At 51.6% G+C, this 21,872-nt stretch overlaps 1 pseudogene; it reads left to right on the forward strand.

Annotated features, from left to right (window-relative positions):
- Nucleotides 1–1,552: 1,552 nt before the first annotated feature.
- Nucleotides 1,553–21,522, forward strand: LOC147095579 (major histocompatibility complex class I-related protein 1-like; annotated as a pseudogene).
- Nucleotides 21,523–21,872: the final 350 nt, after the last annotated feature.

The following is a 21,872-nucleotide window of genomic DNA, read 5'->3' on the forward strand; positions in this document are numbered from 1 at the left end:
TAAAGCACAAATAGTCACAAGGGTAGTCACTTGGGTGAAATGCTGTGTATTTTGTGTAAATGCCATCAGTTGTGTGTTTTTCATAAAAAATCTGATGGCAACTTCTGCAGTTGTGGCGTGTGTCATTTCGCGAATGGGGCTGGAGGTCCTCTAATGCCAAGGTGGGAAGGAAAAAAAGGCCTCCCATGCTTCTGGTAGGTGCCTCAGTTGAGGCAGCGCTGAGCGAGGGTGGCGAGAGGGGTCTCGCAGGAGGTCACACTGGAGATGGGTGTCAGGCTCCAAACTTCCACAGCTGTGGCTATGCCTTCTAAAAGTTCCCCCAGACCTGAGACAACAAAGTCCTGCCACCTGCAAATGATGACTGATCAAATATCCTCTTTAATGTTGGACCTGCAGCTGATAGTCAGCAAGCCAATAGTGTTCACGCCAGGTTTCACAGGCGTCATCCCCACCAGGCGCGTTTCACGTGGGAAAAGGGTTGAACAGGCAAGGGCCTGTTAAAATGGGATTATAAAGGCCAATCAGTGCTGTTTAAGGGCCCTAAAGACCAGTCCCGCCTGTTGCAGGTGGGATTGATTCGGGTCAATCAGACACACCTAGGTTAAAATGGCATGGAGGCGGGAACCAGGCGGGGGGGTCGCGACCCCTAGGTGTGGCGATTTTAACCCCCCACACGCCTAAAAGCCCGCCTTACGGCCCAATGAAAACCGGGGCCCGTGTGCCTGATTATGGGGGAAAATTAGCTGCGACTCTTCAATACTTCAACTGGTGCCAGAGGCAAAAATACTGACTGTGTTATAGATATGACTGAATTAGAATAAATGGGCATATCGGAGGATTCCACTGCACCAAGCTGTGGTGGGAGAATCACGGGTGAGGAATTTTCCAATGTGGACTGCTGGTGTCCGCTCCGAGTGGAGGCAGAAAATCCCGGCCTCCATATCCCAACATCCCTCTCCATTATAATAACCGCTCCAAAGCACTCCCTTTGCTCTTGTGGTGATGATGTTAATTTATGCCCTCCGGTTACTGACTCACCAAACAATGAGAAGCGTTGATTCTCTGTACTTTACCAAACCCCTGATAGTTTGGACCTCTCTATCAGATTCCCTCGACCTTCTCTGTTCCAGTGAGAAGAATCCCGGTCTGTCCTCATAAAACAAGCCGCTCACACCCAGGAATCAGCTGAGCAAATCTCTTCCACACCTTCTCCATGACCTTGACATCCCTCTTAACAAACGGTGTCCAAAACTGGATACAATATTCAAACTGTGATCTTTGGAATTCTCTACCCGAGAGGGCTGCGGATGCTCAGTCGATGAGTGTATTCAAGACTGAGATCGATAGATTCTTGGGCACTAAAGGAATCAAGGGATATGGGGACAGGGCCGGAGAGTGGAGTTGAGGTATAAATTCAGCCATGATCTTATTGAATGGCGGAGCAGGCTCGAGGGGCCGTTTGGCCTACTCCTGCTCCTAATTTTTACACTTATGTTCTAACCAGGTTTAGTATTAAAAGGTGCCATTTCCACTTTGAGTTACTTTACAATCGATGGCATTTTTGAGACTGGTTTCTGTTTGTGATCCTGCTGATTTTCACACTCTTGCATTTCATTACTGACTGAACCATGGCCGTGCCAAGCTGCCCGAGTCCAGTTTGTTGGTGACACTGGATGACGATCAGATTGCGTATTTCGACAGCACCCTGCCGCGGACTGTGCCCAGCCAGCAGTGGATGGCTGACACCTTCCAGAGGGATCACTGGGACCTGAGGGCTGTCACAATAGTGGGATTCCAGGGCCTCGTCAGAAGAAACGCCGAGATATTTTACCGACAGGCCCATACTACCTGGAGTAAGTGGCCTCACAGAGATGGTGCAGTGACCCTGTGACAGTAGGAAGGGATTTGTATTGATACAGAGCCTTTTGCTGTCTCTCAGAAACGGCCCAAACCACTTCACACCCAATAACTGACTTGGAATTCGCTGGTCATTGTCGCTTTCTGGGATTAGCATGGCAGCCATTTGGTCCACAGCAAATAGCAATGAGATGAGTGATTTGTTCATCTGCTGTTGTTGGTGTGCATTGAGGGAGAAATGTTGGCCATGAAACTGGGACCAATTGCTGGTGGGTTTTACTTATGTTCAACTGAACAGACAGATGGCGCCTCAAATTAATGTCGCATCAGAAAGGCGGCATCTCTGACAGTGCAGGAAGGGAGGAAAAAGAGTGGGAGAGCAATAGTGGTAGGGGATTCTATCATAAGGGGAACAGATAGGCGTTTCTGTGGCCGTAGACGTGACTCCAGGATGGTTTGTTGCCTCCCTGGTGCCAGGGTCAAGGATGTCACTGAACGGCTGCAGGGCATTCTGAAGGGGGAGGGTGAACAGGCAGAGGTCGTGGTTCACATTGGGACCAACGGCATGGGTAGGAAGAGGGATGAGGTCCTGCAGCAAGAATTTAGGGAGCTAGGTAGCAGATTAAAGAGTAGGACCTCAAAGGTTGTAATCTCTGGATTACTCCCGGTGCCACGTGCTAGTGAGTATAGGAATAGGAGGATAGAGCAGATAAATGCGTGGCTAAAGAGTTGGTGCAGGAGGGAGGGCATTAGTTTCCTGGATCACTGGGCCTGCTTCTGGGGAAGGTGGGACTTGTACAAGTCGGACGGGTTGCACCTGAACCAGAGCGGGACAAATATCCTTGTGGGTAGGTTTGCTAGCACTGTTCGGGGGGGTTTAAACTAAAATGGCAGGGGGTTGGGAACCTGAGCAGGGAGTTAGAGGAAAGGAAAACAGGGATATAAGCAAAAGATAGGAAGGAGAAAAACAAAAGTGGCAGTAAGAGAAATCAACGGTTTAAATCAAACATGGCCACAATAAATAATAATTCTAATAGGTCTAAGAGTGTTAAAAAAACAAGCCTGAAGGCTTTGTGTCTTAATGCGAGGAGCATGCAGCATTTGTAATAAGGTGGATGAATTGGCTGCGCAAATAGAGGTAAACGAATATGATTTGGTTGGGATTATGGAAACGTGGCTCAAGGATGGCCAAGACTGGGAACTCAACATCCAGGGGTATTCGATATTCAGGAAAGATAGGCAAAAAGGAAAGGGAGGTGGGGTAGCATTACTGGTTAAAGAAGGGATTAATACAATTGTAAAGTAGGATATTAGCTCTGATGATGTGGAATCTGTATGGGTAGAATTGAGAAATACCAAGGGGAAAAAAACATTAGTGGGAGTGGTATATAGACCTCCAAACAGGAAGGCAGAGGTTGGGGATGGCATTAAAAGGGAAATTAAAGAAGCGTGCAATAAGGGCACAGCAGTCATCATGGGTGACTTAAATCTACATATAGATTGGGCCAACCAAATTAGTAACAATACTGTGGAGGAGGAATTCCTGGAGTGTTTACGGGATGGCTTCCTGGACCAATATGTCGAGGAACCAACCAGAGATCAGGCCATCTTAGACTGGGTATTATGTAACGAGAAGGGATTAATTAGCAATCTTGTTGTACGAGGCCCCTTGGGTCGGAGTGATCATAATATGATCGAATTCTTCATTACGATGGAAAATGAAGTATTTGACTCAGAGACTAGGGTCCTGAATTTAAATAAAGGAAACTACGATGGTCTGAGGAGCGAGTTGGGTAGGATTGATTGGGGAATGGCACTCAAAGGGTTGACGGTGGATAGGCAATGGCAAACATTCAAAGACCGAATGGATGAGCTACAGAATTTGTTCATCCCAGTTTGGCATAAAAATAAAACAAAAAAGGTGACTCAACCGTGGCTAACAAGGGAAATTAGGGATAGCATAAGATCCAAGGAGAGGACATATAAATTGGCTAGAAAAAGCAATAATCCTGAGGATTGGGAGCAGTTTAGGAGTCAACAAAGGAGGACAAAGGGATTAATTAAAAAAGGGAAAATAGAATATGAGAGTAAGCCAGCAAGGAACATAAAAACATAGATATGTGAAGAGAAAAAGATTGGTGAAGTCAAGCGTACATCCCTTACAGTCAGAATCAGGGGAATTTATAATGGGAAACTGTAGTGTATGTACCTTTAAGAGAGAACTACTTTAACAGCTCCTGTATACTGTAGTACCGGCAGTGACCACACCTGTATATAAGCCTTGAGCATGCCTCTGTACTGTTAGTCTTTAGATTACCCTCCTCCAGTAAACACCTGTTGATTGTTAATTTACAGCCTCCGTCTGGTTATTGGAAAACATCATACTTTAAGAATGACGGATTCAACAGTGGTGACGAGGTCGATTTGAATCTACCTGCAACTCTGCATTTCCTTTCAAGGATTTGCTCCAGGAGGACGGTGGAAAAAGTCGAGGCCACTAGCACGGGCATCGACCACGAGCATCCACCCAGTCATCCGGCAGAGAGTGAACATCGCAGGGGAGGCTGTTGAGAGCTGGGCTTGGTTCTCCAGCCACGACGATCCAGCAACAGACTGGCAACAGGTACAGCACAGACCCTTCCCACACAGCGGCGGCTGGAGCCCGCCGACGGCACAGAAAAGGCCGAGCAGCGTCGACGGGGTAAGAGAGAGGGTGAAGCGCACAGGGCGCAGCCGGGTGGTTGAAAACCGAGCGGCGTCGACGGAAAACAAAAAGAGAGAGAGGGTAAAGCAGCAGCCAGGTTCAGGACCGAGCGGCGGCAATGAGAGATGCGCACAGGAGAATGCGCAGAGCACAGCCAGGGCTCAAGGGCTGAACAGCGTCTGCGGGGGAAAGAAAGGAAGCGCGGGAGACGCCACTGAGCCGTGGAGAAGAAGGGAGAGCGCGGGAGATGCCATTTCAGAAGCCGCAGCGGAGAAGAAGGGCGAGCGCGGGAAGAAGGGAGAGCGCGGGAGACGCCATTTTAGACAGTTTAATCACACCCAGGGATGCCGAAGAGTGGCAGTATCACTGCGTTCGACAATGAAATACAAGGTTGGGCGACATATGTGGAACGCATTGAGGTGCACTGCAAGGCGAATGAAGTGCCAGATGTTAGGAAAGCACTGGTTTTGTTGAATTCCATGGGTGCAAAAACTTATGGCTTACTGCGAAACTTAATATCCCCAGAGAAGCCAGTGGATAAGAATTTCAAAAGCATAGTGGAAATCCTACAGGACCACTTAAACCCCACACCGCTGCTGATTACAGAAAGATTAAAGTTCCACAAAAGGAACCAGCATAAAGACGAAAGCAATGCTGAGTACTTAACGGAACTGCGCAAGCTATCGAAACACTGCCAGTTTGGATTGGGACTGGCAGATACGTTAAGGGACAAGTTTGTGTGTGGGCTTCAAAGTGAAGGAACCCAGAAACGGCTTCTATCAGAAAAGGATCTTACGCTGGACAAGACTTTCAGCATGGCAGTATCACACAAAGCAGCCGCATGGGGCGCTGAAGCGATACAACGGAGACCGCAAGAATATGGCACCAATGAAATGTCATATGGAGCAGGGAAGTGTTATCGCTGCGACAGAACAACACACGACCAGAAGGATTGTTGGTTCAAGGACCATGTGTGCAGACAGTGTGGAAAAGCAGAACACATAGCAAGAGTCTGCAGGTCAGGGAAGAAAACCAGCAGCAAGAAATCTCCACAGGAGAAGTACAAAAAGGTACATAAGGTGATGGACAGTAGTTCAGACGAACAGAAAAGTGATACAGACTCCGGAAGCAAGGAGCAGGGTTGTCTGAAACTACATAAGGTAATCAAAATGGAGGATCACCAGACTATCTGAGTCACGCTCAAGATAGACGGAGTCCAAGTGAAAATGGAATTGGACACAGGATCAGCCCTAACAGTCATAAACCAAAGGGACTACAAGCGGCTATTTTCACATATACCCTTGAAAGCTACAGAGATTGTCTTGAAGACGTACACGGGGCAAAAGTCTACCCCAAAGGAATAATAAGGGTGAACGTGATATACAAAGGCCAGGAAATACCCAAAATGGACCTATATGTATTGCCAGATGGAAGACCACCACTACTAGGACGTGAATGGATCCGGAAGATACAATTAGATTGGCATTCCATACAGGCACTGAAGGTTGAGGCCAAAAAGGATGATGATGTCACACCTGGACGACTGTCAAAAATGCTAACTGACGTACAAGAAGTGTTCCAGGAGGGACTCGGAACACTAAAAGGCATAACAGCGATGATTAAAATAGAGGAAAATGCAAGCCCAAAGTTTTTAAGGCCAGACTGGTGCCTTATGCGATCCGACCAGCCGTCGAAGCAGAGCTGGAAGGGTTGGAACATTCAGGAGTACTGTCCAAAGTAGACTGTAATGAAGAGGTCGTTGAGTAATACGCCTGGGGAACCAAAGAAGGTCCGCATCTGTGGGGATTTTAAGGTGACAGTGAACCCAGTCCTTCACACGGTACAATATCCACTTCCACGGATTGAGGATAGTTTCGCCTCGCTATCTGGAGGAAAACGCTTCACCAAAATTGATCTGGCCCAGGCGTACCTGCAAATGAAGGTAGAAGAAGCCTCGAAACAATACCTCACAATCAACACTCATAAAGGTCTCTACCAATACAACCGGCTGGTGTTCGGGGTAGCATCGGCTCCAGCTATTTGGCAAAGGGCAATGGATCAAGTCCTGCAAGGGATTCCAGGGACCCAGTGTTATTTGGACGACATCCTGGTCATGGGCGAAAATGACAGTGATCACCTCGCCAACCTGGAGAAGGTGCTCACTAGATTAAAGGAATATGGGCTACGAGCTACTCGCCACAAGTGCGAGTTTTTCCAGAAGCAGATCTCGTATTGTGGCCATGTTATTGATGAAGAGGGGTTACATAAGTACCCTGAAAAGATTGAGGCAGTAGTCAAGGCTCCAGCGCCGGAAAATGTGTCACAACTGAGGTCGTTCCTTGGGCTGGTGAACTACTACCATAAGTTCTTACCAAATTTGTCGACATTATTACACCCACTGAACACCCTACTGCAAACGGGGGTACCATGGAAGTGGAATGATGAATGTAAACGAGCTTTCCAGAAGTGCAAAGAATTGATCGCATCAAAAGAGGTGTTGGCCCATTTCAACCCAGCACTATCAATTCGGTTGGCATGTGATGCATCACCCTATGGTATTGGAGCGGTGCTGTCGCACAAATTCCCAGACGGGTTGGAGAGGCCAGTAGACTTTGCGTCTCGGTCACTAACCTCAGCCGAGCGCAACTACGCCCAGATCGACAGGGAGGCCCTCAGCTTCATATGGGGAGTAAAAAAATTCAACCACTATCTGCATGGGCAGAAGTTTACCTTGCTGACTGACCACCAACCACTTCTCTCCATCTTTAATCCAAAGAAGGGCGTTCCGGTGATGACTGCACAACGGCTACAAAGATTGTCCCTTTTTCTAGGGGCGAACCAATATGAAATAGAGTATAAGGGCACGAAACAGCATGGAAACGCTGATGGGCTATCATGCCTGCCGCTGCCTACTGTGGAGGAAGCACCAGCAGTGGACCCTATCGAAATATTTTATTCGTCGATAATTGAACGATTGCCAGTAACTAACGCGGATATAGAGAAGGAGACCCGCAATGATCTGACACTATCTCGGGTATATGATTTGACGGTGAAGGGATGGCCAACACATGGCGACTCACTGTTGCCAGCATTCTCATCCAGAAGAGAACAGCTGTCAGTATGCCAGGGGACAGTGATGTGTGGATCCCGATTGGTAATTCCACCCAAGTTAAGGGAGAGAGTGCTCAATGAGCTTCACGAAGGCCATCTGGGAGGGGTGAAAATGAAAAGCCTTGCTAGGGCTTATGTGTGGTGGCCGGGGATCGATCAACAAATCGAGGACCTAACAAAGAGCTGCTCAGGATGCCAGAAGGTCCATGGGAGTGGCCCTCCTCTCCATGGCAACGGGTGCATATTGATTTTGCTGGTCCATTCATGGACTCAAGGGCCTAGAAATTCAGTATAGCCACGTTTGTGGCGCTACAGCCGGGCAGCCGCTAAAGTTTGCGCCCGGCGCAACTTCGCGCCACCTTCACCGATATTCAGTGGCATCGCCCCAAGAGGTTGCTGCTGCGCTAAAACAGGCGATGCACGACTATCATTAGGCGCTAAGCCGGCGGCCCGGGGCGATACCCCCGAGGGCGGGCGCAGCGCAGGTGCGGCGAGTTGCTGATTGACGGCAGACAATCTGGCGCCGCTGAGCTCTTAAAGGGGGAGGGTGGATTTGTTTGCCTGCCACGCCCTGCACACTGCAGCCCTGAAGCAAGGCCTGACCACTGCTGCTTGATCTGTGCAACGCCCAGGACTATGGAGAAGGCCAGGGAGAGAGCGCAGCGCTTCAGCGACGGTGACCTGAGGGTGCTGGTTGGCGCAGTGGAGCGCAGGCGCCATGTTCTGTTCCCTGAAGGTGGCAGGAGGCCGCTGCCCAGCGCCTATTGGAAAGCCTGGAGGGAGGTGTCAAACAGGGTGACCTCCAACAGCATGGTTGCCAGGACTCCTGTGCAATGCCGGAAAAAGTTCAACGACCTCACTCGGGTTGTCAGGGTGAGTACCCTTTCCAGTGTCCTCCTCATCCCTGCATGTGCACCTCAGTTTATGGGCAAAGGGACCTGAAAGCCCTAATGCCCAGCCCTCATCCAGCAGCTATGGGACTGTCATGAAAATCACTTGCACATTCAGCACTTTACACACTGTACAAGCTATTCGACCATGGGAGGCAGTACAGCCAAGATCAGGGCTTCACACTGTCAGGTGTAGTCCACCATGGGAGGCAGTACAGCCAAGATCAGGGCTTCACACTGTCAGGGCTAGTCCACCATGGGAGGCAGTACAGCCAAGGTCAGGGCTTCACACTGTCAGGGCTAGTCCACCATGGGAGGCAGTGCAGACAAGATCAGGGCTTCACACTGTACTTAGAGGCCGTCCTTTCTCTTGCAGGCCAAGGTGGCGCACAACCGGAGGCAGCAGCGTGAGACCGGGGGAGGCCGTCCTGACCTCAAAGAGCTCTCCGACCTGGACCAGCGTGTGGAGCGCATTATGTCAGGCCGGCTGATTGGCCCCGTCGCCAGTGGAGATGCCGACCCTGTTCTGGGCCCCAAAGGTAAGGGCATCACCTTTTTGACCTCTCTCTTTCCACTTACGCCTCAGAACAGCATCCTTTGCCACTGTCCGACCAATGCAGTGCATAGCAGCACTCATGCCTCCCTCGCTGCCGCCCTGTCCTCACTCTAAAGCAACTCTTGTGCCTCCCAGCTTTCAGATGGTGAATCGCCAGGTGAGGAGGCGGGCCCTCAACCTGGCACTGTGAGTGAATCGGAGGGCGAGGAGGAGGAAGAGGAAGCCGGACCATCAGTGCCACCCTCAGCCGAGGCAGCCCATGGCGATGATGGGGACACGTCTTCCCTGGAGGGGAGCCGGGGGGAAGGGTCGGAGGAGAGTGAAGCTCCGGGGCCCAGCGGCCTGCAGCAACGCGGGAGGGGTGGGGAAGCTCGGCAGACTTCTCCCCGGAGGGTGAGTGCGGCCTCCAGTCCTGCGACGGTGAGCGCGGAGGAGGTGCGGCTCCTAGAGGAAATGGCCGCCCAGGCTGAGTGCAGGCACACTGAGCTCATGGCTGCAGTGGCAAGGATGCCTGACTCCATAGAGTCACTGTCAAGGAGTGTACAGGAATTCGGGGCAGCACAGGCGGCTTCTAGCCAAGTGCTCAGTCGTGCCGTCCATTCACTGGCTGGTGTCATGCGGACACAGACCAGGGCCACACGGACACTAACTGCTGCCACCCTCGCTGGATCAGCCAGGCATCACCAGGGCACTTGCCGCGCCACAGCAGCCCAGCAGTCTGTGCTTCAGCAGATTGCTGCGCATGCTGCAGTGCTGGCCCGTGCGAGTGCCACTGTCTCAGGCGACCAGGGAGTACCTGTGATCTGTCAGGTTGGCAGCATTCCTGCAGCTGACACTGCCACTCCTCCATTGCAGCTGCCACCAGCCGCTGGACAGACTGCTGCCGCACAAGCAGAGTTGCAGCAGTCAGCAGCCGACCCCTCCAGGGCCAGAGCTGGTCCAGGCCGACCCCCAAGGGCATCAGCCGTCTCGCCATGTGACCCTCAGCAGCCTTCCCCCAGCCTTGCTGCAGCCACTGGGGTCCCATTGAGGAGGAGCTGCAGGGCGGGCAGGGGCCAGTCACGGATGCGAAAGGCATCACCCTCGCATAGCAAAAAGTAGAAGGTGTGCCCAAATGTTTTGTTTCACATGCAAAGGCCGAGACTGTTCGTTTTGTGTTTTTTGAAAGGCCGAGACTGGTCGATTTGTGTTTTTTGGGGGGGCTTCTCTCCATTAGTTTGTAACGTGGGAAGGGCAGAGGTTTCAAAGAAATAAATGTTCTTAAATCGCACTGTCCATGCTTTCTTTTGGAAGTCCTGGTTGCCCTGCTCGGCTGAGGGCTTATGGAGCGGCTACATTCTTCTTGTGCCATTGGCACAAGCCATTCCCTGAGAGGGGGCCTAGAGCCGACGTTCAATAAGCCGCCGATGGGCGGCCCTTGCACTTTCTGCCTCCCTCCTGTGCTGGTCCTCCTCCTCCTCCTCCTCCTCCTCTGGTGGTCCTCCAATGTCTGGTGGCAGTGGCTGAGTCCTGCGGATAGCCAGGTTGTGCAGCATGCAGCACACGACCACGAAATGGGAGACTCGCTCAGGCGAATACTGTAGGGCTCCTCCGGAATGATCCAGACAGCGGAACCGTTGCTTCAGGACACCGATTGTTTGCTCAATGATGTTCCTGGTTGCTTGATGGCTGTCATTGTATCCCTCTTCAGCAGGGGTGCTGGGCGCACGGAGCGGGGTCATCAGCCAGGTGCACAAAGGATAGCCTTTGTCCCCGAGAAGCCATCCTCGTGGGTGAGGTTGAGCCTGGAACATGTCTGCCACAGAAGTCTGGCGCAGGATGAAGGCATCGTGGCTGCTGCCTGGAAAGCGGGCATTGACAGCTAGGATGAGCTGCCTGTGGTCACACACCAACTGCACGTTGAGCGGATGGTAGCCCTTCCGGTTGCGGTAATCCTCGGCATTCTCCAGAGGTGCACGCAAAGCCACATGCGTGCAGTCAATGGCGTCCTGCACCATGGGGAAGCCCGCTAATGCTGCAAAGCCCATTGCACGCTGTTGCTGCTTGACAAGGGCCATGGAGAAGGAGATGAACTGACGTCTCCTTCTGAAAAGGGCATTGGTCACCTGGTGGATGCAGCAATGCACGGCAAACTGGGAGATGTTGGAAGTGTCCCCAGTAGCGGATTGGAAGGAGCCAGTGGCATAGAAGTTGAGAGACATCATCACCTTCACTGCCACCGACAGAGACGTCCTGCTCCTCAGATGTGGCTGCAGATCTCCGCGAAGCAGGTGGCAGATCTCAGTGACCACCGCCCTTCGGAATCGCAGCCTCCGAACACACTGCTCGTCAGACATGTTCAGATATGAGAACAGCTGGCGGTATACCCTGGGTGGGTAAGGCCTCCTTTGCCGACGCCTGTTGCCCCCTCTCCGTCTGGCCATGACTGCCACTCTCTCATGGCATCTGTGAGCCCTTTGAATGCAATGGAGAAGGCCAACGTTTGCACCCATTGCAGCCCCCATTATATGTTTCCAATCAATGATATGGCTCTGAAGTTAAAGGCAAGTGGAAAGCTGTGGCCTGAAGCCACAAGTACCTGTGCGAGTGTTGAGCCAAACCAGAAAGCTCTCTACCTTTGTCCCTCTGCAAAGATCCGTCTCTCACAAAGAAGGAGTGTTGCAAAATGGCTGCCTTTTCTACTGCAGGAGGAGTGCCCTTTAATTTGCGCCCCCCATGCCCCGCAGCGACTGAGAACCGTTCCCCTCTACCAGTCGCTAGGGGCGCCAGGCGCACAATAGGCCGGCGCCACTGAATTTCCGGTTTGGGGCGAACAAAGGGCGTTGCACGATGAAATGACGTCAGGATCTGCGCGCACAGCTGAGCGCGCGCAAAGGCTTTGCGCCGCCGCTAAATCTTTACTGAAGTTGGGGAGAGGCACAGATCGTGCTGCACCCGGCCGCTAGCCGCCTAGCGCCCCACATCTCCTCCTCCTAAGGCGCTAGCGGCTGGCGCAAACAACTGAATTTCTAGGCCAATGTTCTTAATAGCAGTGGATGCGCACTCGAAATGGCCTGAGGTGATCAAAATGTCCTCAACCACTACAGAGAAAACAATTGCAGTCCTGCAGACCATATTTGCCAGGAACAGCTTGCCAGAGCAGATTTGCTCTGATAACGGACCACAGTTTGTGTCCGAAGAGTTTCGGAAATTTCTGAGAAGGAATGGGGTAAGGCATTACACATCCGGCCCGTATCATCCAGCCACAAATGGATTGGCTGAGAGGTTCGTACAAACCTTTAAAAAGGCGATAAGGGCCATGTGCGATGATGAAATTCCACTACAGCATAAGGTGGAAAATTTCCTGTTAGCCTACAGAAATGCGACACATGCAGTTACCAACCAGACCCCAGCCATGGTGTTCTTTAACCGAAGGTTGAGATCTCGTCTGGATTTGCTCAGACCAAATGTGCGAAGAAATGTTGAGGATAAGCAATTCCAGCACATCAATGAAAAGCCGACAAGGAGCTTCAATGTAGGACAACCAGTCTTGGCCCGCGACTACCGAACAGAGAAATGGCAACCTGGAACGATATGCACACGGCAGGGGCCATTAATGTACACAGTGGATGTCGGGGAGAACATTGTGAGACGCCATGTCGACCAGATCCTAGCATCACAGGAACGAGTCAACCCCATGTCTCGCGTACCTGGGGATGAACCCGACATACCGGTAGCATCTACCTCAGAAACAGTAGCAGCGGAACCTGACGAACTAACCGACGAAAGGGGGCCAGAATTGCCTCTGCACCAAGAACAAGAACCTCAGGAAAGGCACTATCCAGAAAGGATCAGGAAGCCACCCCAAAGACTGAATCTATAAATGGACTATTTCAGTTTAATGTGCATGTTAAAGTGTTAACTGTTATTTGAATGTTATGGGTACTGTTAATCTAAAAGGGGAGGAATTGTAGTGTATGTACCTTTAAGAGAGAACTACTTTTACAGCTCCTGTATACTGTAGTACCGGCAGTGACCACACCTGTACATAAGCCTTGAGCATGCCTCTGCACTGTTAGTCTTTAGACTACCCTCCTCCAGTAAACACCTGTTGATTGTTAATTTACAGCCTCTGTCTAGTTATTGGAAAACATCATACTTTAAGAATCACGGATTCAACAGAAACAAGGAAATGGTAGACCAACTAAATACATACTTTGGTTCTGTCTTCACAAAGGAGGACACAAATAACCTCCCAGAGATGCCGGGGAACATAGGTTCTAATGAGGGAGGAACTGAAAGAAATCAGTGGCCTAGAAATTTGGTATAGCCGCGTTTGGGGCGCTAGTCCTGGTGATGCGCAAAGTTTAGCGCCAGGCGCAATTTAGCACCACCTAGCGCAATATTGGGTTGTAGCGCCCCTAAAGGTGATTGCGGCGCTAAATCAGACGCTGCACGCTACTCTTAAGGCGCTAACCCGGCGGCGCAACCCAATTTCGTGGCGGCGGGGCGCAGCGAGGGTGCTGTCAATAATCACGTTCCCTGAGACACAGTGGCACCGGACAGCTCTTAAAGGGGCAGGTCAATTGGCATCACCAGACACACTCACTGCCTTGTAGGCCTTCAAAGTGGTGGGACCCTACCTGTGGCGCACCAGCCTAGCAAGACATGGAAAGGGTGAGGCAGAGGGCGGAACGACTCACTGATGGGGCTTTGGATGCTTTGGTTGGCGCAGTGGAATCAAGGCCAAGGAAGATGGTCGGAAGGTGATTTATGTTTTGGACAGTCTCCCGGGTGTGAGAGCCAGTTATGTGTCAGTGTATTAGTATTGCTTTCTGTTGCCATAGCTTTCTCATGTTTGAAGGAACCACATTTTGTGTAGTGAAACACTTTCTTCATTTACAATGGCCATGCCTGCTATTTACATGCATCTTGCCCTTCACAGGCTTGGGGGTATCAGACCGGTTCCATTCCTGTTCTTGGAATGGCAGCAAGCATTCCGTGAGAGGGTCCTAGAAGCTACTTCTGATCAGCCTCTGACGCACAGCCTGAGAAGAGCTGCTCGCGTAGAAGTTCAGGACAGCAGCCATCTTCTCAGCCGCCGACAGAGATGTCCTGCACCTTATCTGAGGCTGCAGATCTGGCTGAAGCAGCTGGCACAGCTCAGTCACCACCTCCATTCTAAATCGCAGCCTTCCGACACACTGCTCCTCTGGCATGTTCATGTAGGAAAACTGCTGTCGGATAACCCTGCCAACGTAAGGTCTGCTGTGGCGATGTCTGTTGGCCCTCCTCCATCTGGCCATGCCCGCCTCCCTCTCCCTGCGTCTCAGTGCCCTTTCCAGATGATTCAGCAGCAGGACGTTCCCCTCCAATGCAGCCCCCATAATAAGTGCCCACAGGAAGGTTCCCCATTGTCAAGGCTCACCAACAGCAAGGTGATGGTCAGAAGGCTGAAGATCGTCTGCCTGCGCTGGCTCAGTGGTCAAATGGCTCTCAGTGTGCAGCTCAGCAACTCTTTGTAGCTCTCGAGGAAGTTGTGATCCAAAAATGGCTGCCGTTTTTAAACCACACCAGTCCCCTTTAAATAACGCTCCTCCAGCCCGAGAGCGACTTGGTAAGGCTCAGGTAAGCTGTCACTATTAGCGCCAGGCGCTACGGAGGGGGGCGCCACTGAACTTCCGGTCCAGGGCACTCAAATGACATCATAATCAGCCTGCGCCCATGAGCGGGCGCTAAGATTTAGAGCCGGCGCTAAATGCATGCTCAATATGGGGTGATGCGCTAGGTGCCTTGCGCCCACCCGGAAACTGGCTAGCGCCCCACTTCTCGGCCTCTTTAGGCATTAATCGGTGGCGCTATCAACCGAATTTCTCCCCCAGTATCTGTATGGAAATGGTGTTAGGAAAATTGATGGGACTGAAGGCCGATAAATCCCCAGGGCCTGATGGTCTACATCCCAGGGTACTTAAGGAAGTAGCCCTAGAGATAGTAGATGCATTGCTGGTCATCTTCCAGAACTCGAAAGACTCTGGAACAGTACCCATGGATTGGAGGGTAGCTAATGTTACCCCACTATTCAAAAAAGGTGGTAGAGAAAAAGCGGGGAGTTATATGCCGGTAAGCCTGACATCGGTCGTGGGGAAAATGCTAGAGTCCATTATAAAAGATGTAATAGCAGAGCACTTGGAAAGCAGTGACAGGACCAGACAAAGTCAACATGGATTTACAAAAGGTAAATCATGCTTGACTAATCTACTGGAATTTTTTGAGGATGTAACTGGTAAAATAGATAAGGGAGAACCAGTGGATGTGGTGTATTTGGACTTTCAGAAGGCTTTCGATAAGGTCCCACATAAGAGATCAGCGTGCAAAATTAAGGCGCAAGGTATTGACTTGGATAGAGAACTGGTTGGTGGACAGAAAGCAAAGAGTTGGAATAAATGGGTCATTTTCCGAGTGGCAGGCAGTGACTAGTGGGATACCGCAAGGATCGGTCCTAGGACCCCAGCTGTTCACAATATATATTCATGATCTGGACAAGGGAATTGGATGTAATATCTCCAAATTTGCAGACAACAGAAAGCTGGGTGGGAGGGTAAGCTGTGAGGAGGATGTCGTGAAACTCCAGCATGATTTGGACAGGTTGGGTGATTGGGCAGAAACATGGCAAATGCACTATAATGTGGATGAATGTGAGGTTATCCACTTTGGTGGCAAAAACAGGAAGGCAGATTATTATTTGAATGGCAATAGATTGGGAGAAGGGGAAGTGCAAAGAGACCTGGGTGTTATTGTGCACCAGTCGCTGAAGGTAAGCATGCAGGTGCAACAGGCGGTTAAGAAGGCAAATGGTATGTTGGCCTTCGTAGCAAGAGGGTTCGAGTACAAGAACAAGGATGTCTTGCTGCAGTTGTACAGGGCCTTGGTGAGACCACACCTTAAGTATTGTGTGCAGTTTTGGTCATCTTACCTGAGGAAGGACGTTCTTGCCATGGAGGGAGTGCAGCGAAGATTCACCAGGCTCATACCTGGAATGGCAGGAATGACGTACGAGGAGAGATTGTGTCGATTGGGCTTATACTCACTGGAATTTAGAAGATTGAGAGGGGATCTCATCGAAACCTATAAAATTCTGTCAGGTCTGGACAGACTAGATGCAGAAAGGATGTTTCTGATGGCCGGGGAGTCCAGAAGCAGGGGTCATAGTCAAAGGATAAGGGGTAAGCCATTTAGGACAGAAATTAGGAGGAATTTCTTCACCCAGAGAGTGGTGAACCTGTGGAATTCTCTGCCACAGAGGGCGGAGGAGGCCAGTTCATTAAATATATTCAAGAAAGAGTTGGATATGTTTCTTGAGGCTAAAAGGATCAAGGGATCTGGGGAGAAGGCAGGGACAGGGTACTGAATTTGGATGATCAGCCATGATCTCATTGAATGGCGGAGCAGGCTCGAAGGGCCGAATGGCCTACTCCTGCTCCTATCTTCTATGTTTCTATGTTTCTGTTTCCCTCAGTACTGATCCTCCGACAGTGCAGCACTCTCTCAGTACTGATTCTCCGACAGTGCAGCACTCCCTCAGTACTGCCCCCCTGACAGTGCAGCACTCCCTCAGTACTGATCCTCCGACAGTGCAGCACTCCCTCAGTACTGCCCCCCTGACAGTGCAGCACTCCCTCAGTACTGATCCTTTGACAGTGCAGCGCTCCCTCAGTACTGCCCCTCTGACAGTGCAATGCTCCCTCAGTACTGATCCACCAACAGTGCAGCACTCCCTCAGTACTGATCCTTTGACAGTGCAGCGCTCCCTCAGTACTGACACTCCGACAGTGCAGCACTCCCTCAGTACAGCCCCTCCGACAGTGCAGCACTCCCTCAGTACTGATCCTCCGACAGTGCAGCACTCCCTCAGTACTGCCCCTCCAACAGTGCAGCACTCCTTCAGTACTGATCCTCCAACAGTGCAGCACTCCCTCAGTACTGATCCACCGACAGTGCAGCACTCCCTCAATACTGATCCTTTGACAGTGCAGCGCTCCCTCAGTACTGATCCTTTGACAGTGCAGCGCTCCCTCAGTACTGCCCCTCCGACAGTGCAATGCTCCCTCAGTACTGACCCTCTGACAGTGCAGCGTGCCCTCAGTACTGATCCTCCGACAGTGCAGCACTCCCTCAGTACTGCCCCTCCGACAGGGCAATGCTCCCTCAGTACTGATCCTCCGACAGTGCAGCACTCCCTCAGTACTGATCCACCGACAGTGCAGCACTCCCTCAATACTACCCCTCCGACAGTGCAGCGCTCCCTCAGTACTGCCCCTCTGACAGAACAGCGCTCCCTCAGTATTGCCCCCCGACAGTGCAGCACTCCCTCAGTACTGCCCCTCCGAAAGTGCAATGCTCCCTCAGTACTGACCCTCCGACAGTGCAGCACTCTCTCAGTACTGACCCTCCGACAGGGCAATGCTCCCTCAATACTGCCCCTCCAAGAGTGCAGCACTCTCTCAGTACTGATCCTCCGACAGTGCAGCACTCCCTCAGTACTGCCCCTCTAACAGTGCAGCACTCCCTCAGAACTGATCCTCCGACGGTGCAGCACTCCCTCAGTACTGATCCACCGACATTGAGGGAGTGCTGCACTACTACCCCTCCGACAGTGCAGCGCTCCCTCAGTACTGCCCCTCTGACAGAGCAGCGCTCCCTCAGTACTGCCCCCCAACAGTGCAACACTCCCTCAGTACTGCCCCTCCGACAGTGCAGCGGTCCCTCAGTACTGCCCCTCCGACAATGCAAAGCTCCCTCAGTACTGTCCCTCCGACAGTGCAGCACTCCCTCAGTACTGATCCTCCGACAGTGCAGCACTCCCTCAGTATTGCCCCTCCGACAGTGCAACACTCCCTTAGTACTGCCACTGACAGCGTAGCACTCCCTCAATACTGATCCTTCGACAGTGCAGCACTCACTCAGTACTGTCCCTCCGAAAGTGCAGCGCTCCCTCAGTACTGCCCCTCCGACAGTGCAATGCTCCCTCAGTACTGTCCCTCCGACAGTGCAGCGGTCCCTCAGTACTGCCCCTCTGACAGTGCAATGCTCCCTCAGTACTGCCCCTCCAGCAGTGCAGCACTCCCTCAGTACTGATCCTCCGACAGTGCAGCACTCCCTCAGTATTGCCCCTCCGACAGTGCAACACTCCCTTAGTACTGCCACTGACAGCGTAGCACTCCCTCAATACTGATCCTTCGACAGTGCAGCACTCACTCAGTACTGTCCCTCCGAAAGTGCAATGCTCCCTCATTACTGCCCCTCCAGCAGTGCAGTGCTCCCTCAGTACTGCCCATCCGACAGTGCAGCATTCCCTCAGTACTGACCCTCAGACAGTGCTGTGCTCCCTCTGTACTGCCCCTCCAACAATGCAGAGCTCCCTCAGTACTACCCCTCCGACAGTGCAATGCTCCCTCAGTACTGCCCCTCCAACAGTCCAGCGCTCCCTCAGTTCTGCCCATCCGACAGTGCAGCACTCCCTCAGTACTGCCCCTCTGACAGAGCAATGCTTCCTCAGTACTGCCCCTTCAACAGAACAGCACTACCTCAGTTATGCCCCTCCGACTGTGCAGCGCTCCCTCAGTACTGCCCCTCCGACTGTGCAGTATTTCCTCAGTACTGCCCCTCTGACAGTGCAGCACTCCCTCAGTACTACCCCTCCGATGGTGCCGCACTCCCTCAGTACTGCCCCTCTGACAGAGCAACGCTCCCTCAATACTGTCAGACAGTTATTCCATCTTGACACAGTGAATCAATGAGCCCCCTTTCCCTCAAAAATCGTACATTCTCCTGGGAGAGGCATAAAAAGTGGAAAAAACTGTCGACCAATTCAGGAAAACAAAAGCTCTGGTAAATTCCTCTGTGTCCCCCGCAGGGAACTGAGGAAGGTGCAGGAGATAACAGTGGCTGTCATCACTGCTGCCCGTTATCTCCTCTATAACTCGAGATATCGGCCAGCTCCCTTTCCAACACTCACAGCCAATCCACACTCACTGCACATCCTGGCAACATGTTTGCGAGGTCGATGACTCTCTGTGAAAAGATGCTCCTCCTGGCACCTGACCTACTGCTAAGGTTAAAGTTCAGCAGAGCGGGTCATGAATGGAACCTCAACGTAACACAACTGGTTCACAACCCAGGAACTGGAGGAGGCCATTCAGCCCTTCGAGTTTGCTCTGCCGTTCACCGAGATCATGGCTGATCTGTACCTCAACTCCATTTCCCCGCCTTTGCTCCATGTCCCCGATACCCTCACCGAACACAAATCGATCTGCCTCAGCCTTGAAAGCTCCAATTGACCCCCAGCACCCACAGACTTTTGGGGAGAGAGAGTTCCAGATTTCTACCCCCCTGTGTGTGCAAAGTGCTTCCTGATTTCACTCCTGGATGGCCAAACTCTCACTTTAAGATGATACGGCCTTGTTCTTGATTGCCCCGCCAGAGGAAATCGTTTCTCTGGAATTCCCTCCTGACCTCTCTCTCTCCTCCTTTAAGACGCTCCTTAAAACCGACCTCTTTGTCGCAGCCTCTGCTCACCGGCCCCAATATCTCCTCCTGCGGCTCGGTCTCAAATTGTGTTCGATGATGCTGCTGGGAAGCACCTTGGGACGATTTACTGCGTTAAAAGCTCTGTATAAATACAATTGTTGTATCTGGCTGATCGAATCCTTTTCACATTGCAACTTGATTTGAGTATTAATTTCACCCCAGGTGTTTTCTTTGTCCAGTGGATGTGTGGCTGTGAAGTGAACGGTGATAATTGACGGAGGGGTTTATAAAGTTGTGAAATGACGGGGAGGGTGCGTATGTTTTTGACAAGGACAGGAGTTGGATGGCACTGAATCCAGAGTTCCAGGTGTCAGCAGACCGGTGGAATGGCAACACTTTCATGAACAGGTACTTCAAGGCTCTGTTGTAGAAGGACTGCGTGAAATGGCTGCTGATATACCTTGAGTGTGGGCGAGGAACCCGACAGAGGAAAGGTACATTGTGGGGGCGGTGACTGGAGGCCGCGCTCCCGATGGCTCAGGTGGGACGTGTGGTACAGATCGTGGGCCCAGAAATTCATCTCAGGCCGTGGCACAAAACAGGCTGTATTGGATCGGCCGCCCGTTGTCCACAGCGCCCGAGGCAATGGCTGGACCATCCAATACTGCGCGCTATGCACCACTGCTCAAGACAAATTTCTAGGCCCAGGTTTTTATCCCAGGTCTGTCCTGAGCCAGCTGTTCTTGGACAGGGTAGCAGTAAAGTGGTGCTGAAATTGGCCTCAGTACCCCTTGCTTGGTGGGTGGGGGGGGGCAGATATTCGGGCAGGTGACCTGAATCCGATTACTTACCCAGTCACCTTGGTTGGAAAGTGCGTGCATGTTGACATCGAGTGAGGATAGGACTGGAGTAAGCTGTAATACCCCCTTGGTTGAATAGCTTCCTGGGCCTCACTGTGTAGGCTCACCCGCGAATGCTGGGTCCTTGTGTGCGGTACAAGCGTGTGACTTTACATTAAATTACTTAGAATGTACGGCACAGGAAGAGGCCGTTCGGCCCAACCGGTCTATGCCGGTGTTTATGTTCCACACGAGCCTCCTCCCACCTGACTACACCTCACCCTATCAGCATATCCTTCTATTCCTTTCTCCCTCATGGTCATATCGAGCTTCCCCTTAAATGTACCTGTGCTATTCCCCTCAACTATTCCATGTGGTAGCAAGTTCCACATTCTCACCACTCTCTGAGTAAAGAACTTTCTCCTGAATCCCTTATTGGATTTATTAGTGACTGTATAATATTGATGGCCCCGAGTTCAGGTCTTGCCCACAAGTGGAAACATCTTCTCCACGTTGACCCTATCAAACCCTTCCTAATTTTAACGCCCTCTATTAGGTCACGCCTCAGCCCTCTCTTTCCTTGTCCTGTATCTCAGCATCGGTCACCTGCCTCCAGCAGGGAAAGTTGATGGTGGGTGGGGAAAAAATAACGGAACAAAAAGAGAACTTCTCACGAATACAAAAGAAAAATACTGCAGATGCAGTAAATCTGAAATAAAAAGAGAAAAGGCTGGATATACTCAGCAGCATCTGTGGAGAGAGAAACAGAGTTAACGTTTCAGGTCGCTGACCTTTCATCACAACTCGTCACTGACTTTAGTCTTTGTTTAACTCTGTCAGCCCCCACCCCCTGAGCTGTTCATTGGGAATCGGAGTGACAGGGAGCGAGTGCTGAGGCTCTCCTGCCTTGTAACCGGCTTTTACTCACGGGCTCTCGACGTGATGGGGCTGAGGAATGGTGAGCAGGTCCCGAAAGTTCAATCCAGCGACATGCGGCCCAACCAGGCTGAGACATATCGGGTGATGAATGCACACAGCCCTGCATCGATCCCAAACTGATCCCATTGCCTGCACTCTCCACATAGCCCTGTATCGATCCCAAACTGATCCCACTGCCCGCTCTCTCCACATAGCCCTGTATCGATCCCAAACTGATCCCATTGCCTGCACTCTCACATAGCCCTGTATCGATCCCAAACTAATACCACTGCCCCCACTCTCCACACAGCCCTGGATCGATTCCAAACTAATCCCACTGCCTGCTCTCTCCACATAGCCCTGAATCAATCCAAAACTAATCCCACTGCCCTGCTCTCTCCCCATAGCCCTGTATCGATCCCAAACTAATCCCACTGCCCGCTCTCTCTACATAGCCCTGTATCAATCCCAAACTAATCCCATTGCACGCT

Source organism: Somniosus microcephalus, unplaced genomic scaffold (assembly GCF_052327205.1).
Source record: "Somniosus microcephalus isolate GS21.2 unplaced genomic scaffold, FLI_Smic_1.0 unresolved_chr1, whole genome shotgun sequence".
In the NCBI taxonomy this organism is placed as follows: Eukaryota; Metazoa; Chordata; class Chondrichthyes; order Squaliformes; family Somniosidae; genus Somniosus; species Somniosus microcephalus.